The sequence below is a fragment of the Arachis duranensis genome, chromosome 9 (genome assembly GCF_000817695.3).
Source record: "Arachis duranensis cultivar V14167 chromosome 9, aradu.V14167.gnm2.J7QH, whole genome shotgun sequence".
Classification (NCBI taxonomy): domain Eukaryota; kingdom Viridiplantae; phylum Streptophyta; class Magnoliopsida; order Fabales; family Fabaceae; genus Arachis; species Arachis duranensis.
Window position 1 is genome coordinate 62162241 of NC_029780.3, and position 2828 is coordinate 62165068.

General features: G+C 41.4%; 1 non-coding gene across 1 annotated transcript; it reads left to right on the forward strand.

Moving 5' to 3' along the window:
* Positions 1–391: 391 nt before the first annotated feature.
* Positions 392–499, forward strand: LOC127742129 (small nucleolar RNA R71). The gene has a single exon (XR_008003316.1). It is a non-coding gene; the product is annotated as a small nucleolar RNA R71 (small nucleolar RNA).
* The last annotated feature ends 2329 nt before the right edge of the window (positions 500–2828 follow it).

A 2828-nucleotide genomic window follows, 5' to 3' on the forward strand; every position in this document is an offset into this window, starting at 1 on the left:
CTCCCATGTAATTCACCTCGTCCATTGCAGGATTCTCAGGGTCATAAGATTCTCTTTCAGAGGAGGCTTCTTTAGCACTTCCAGATGCAGCTTGCAATCTAGTCAGATTCTGAGAAATTATATTGACTTGCTGAGTCAATATTTTATTTTGAGCCGATATGGCATTCAGAGTATCAATCTCAAGAACTCATTTCTTCTTAGTTGTCCCATTGTTCACAGGATTTCTTTCAGAAGTGTACATGAACTGGTAATTTGCAACCATTTCAATGAGTTCCTGGGCTTCTGCAGGCATTTTCTTCAGATGAATAGATCTGTCTGTAGAATAGTCTAATGACATCTTGGATAACTCAAACAAACCATCATAGAAGATACCTATGATGCTCCATTCTGAAAGCATGTCAGAAGGGCACCTTCTGATCAATTGCTTGTATCTTTCCCAAGTTTCATAGAGGGATTCACCTTCCTTCTGTTTGAAGATTTGAACTTCCACTCTAAGCTTATTCATCTTTTGAGGTGGAAAAAATTTAGTTAAGAAGGCATTGACCAGCTTTTCCCAAGAGTTCAGGCTGTCTCTAGGTTGTGAGTTTAACCATATACTAGCTCTTTCTCTTACAGCAAAAGGGAAAAGCATAAGTCTGTAGACCTCGGGATCAACTCCATTGGTCTTAACAGTGTCACAAATTTGCAAAAATTCAGCCAAGAACTGATGAGGATCTTCCAAATCACAGAACAATTATCTACAATTGAACAATTACAAGTAAAGGATATGAAAGTACCTCAATTCACTAGTTTCAAATCCAAGTAACAAAGGCAAAGCTAGATCCAAAGTGAGAGGATCAAAGAACACAAATTGAGAATAGGAGAAGAGTAGATCTACTAATTGCATAAAAATAAAAGTGTATTACAATGGATCTCACCAAGAAAATCAAAGGAGAATTGTAGTGGAGAATGTGGAGAATGAAATCCTAGAGAGAGGTTGGAGGTTCTCTCTCTACGCAAAATGTAACCAACTCTAGGAAAATATGTAAGAACATGTAAAATGAGTCAAAAGTCCCTTAACCCTTCAATCTTTGGCCTTCTTAAGCTTTTCCTGCCAAAGCTCTTCCCCAAAACAGGGTCTCTAACTGCCTCCACGCTCTGGTCACGTGCTTTCTTAAAAAATCATGTGTGACCATCGGCGCGTGCGCGCACAGCACGCTCACGCGCCCCTGGGGTGATCGCAATCCGCGCGCAGGCGTAAAGCACGCGGGCGCGTCCATGAGGATCATAGTCCAGCCGCTAAACGCACCGGCTCGTATCTTAGCTCCTGGCTTTGGCTCTCGGTGGCTCAAATCTGCGCGGACACACCATGTGCGCATGCCCGCCGCTGCTGAAGTTTCCAAAGCTCAAGCTTCCATGCTCCTTTCCTTTATGCATGCTCCCATTCTCTCCTCCGAGTCATCCATGCACAATAAAATCTGAAACCACTTAACACACGGGTCACGGTATCGAATGGTACTAGAGGAGGATTAATAATATATCTAATTTAGTGCAAAGGAAGCATGTTTTCATCCTTGAGGCAAATTTGGGAAAGGAACACAAAATCATGTATTTTTATATGAATAAGTGCGTAGGATCATTGATAAAACCCTCGAAATCAGTACAAGATAAACCCTAAAAATGGGGTTTATCAACCTCCCCACACTTAGATTGTAGCATGCCCTCATGCTGAGAGAAAAGTAAAAGACCAAAGCATCACAAAGGCAAGAGATTCATGATATGCAACCTACTTACATGAGTGCAACTAAGATGGGTGCTAATATCCACTTGGTTGAGAGCAAATCGATCTACCTAAGATACATTCAAGAACATAGGGCAAGATGGTAGGCAATGCACAAAACTTACCAATTTTTAATCATCAAAGTGAAATATACGCAACTTTCATGAAGAACGCTCGTGAGAGCTGGGAACAAGGATTTGAGCTTCGAACCCTCACCGGAAGTGTTTGCACTCTATCCGCTCGGTGTATCGGGTTAATCACTCAATTCCCCCTTATTTCATGCTTTTCCCAAGTTTGTTCTTCCTCTAACAATCAAAAATTGTTACATGCGTGCGCACATGTATCATGAGGTCTTTCCTAGGTTGTAATGGGGTTAGGGTCAAGGTGGGTGGTGGACGAAATTGTGATACAAGAGTTCCAGGCACTATTAGAGAATCTCACAACTCCGTTCAACTTAACCAGCAAGTGTACTGGGTCATCCAAGTAATACCTTACGTGAGTAAGGGTCGATCCCACAGAGATTGTTGGTATGAAGCAAGCTATGGTCACCTTGCAAATCTCAGTCAGGCGGATTCAAGTATAATTGGATTATTGGTTTAAATTTGATTAATGGAATAAATAGAAAATAAAGATAAATAAACTAAGATAGAAATACTTATGTAAATCAATAGTGGGAATTTCAGATAGGCGTATTGGTGCACGAAATTGCAATAACACTTTTGCAATCCCGCACAACTAACCAGCAAGTGTACTGGGTCGTCCAAGTAATACCTTGCGTGAGCAAGGGTCGATCCCACAGAGATTGTCGGCTTGAAGCAAGCTATGGTTATCTTGTAAATCTTAGTCAGGATATCAGAAACTATCAGGATTGATTGTGAAAAGCGAAAGAACATGAAATGATTACTTGTTTTGCAGTAATGGAGAATAGGTTGAGGTTTGGAGATGCTCTATCTTCTGAATCTCTGCTTTCCTACTGTCTTCTTCTTCAAACACGCCAGTCTCCTTCCATGGCAAGCTGTGTGTAGGGTTTCACCGTTGTCAGTGGCTACCTCCCATCCTCTCAGTGAAA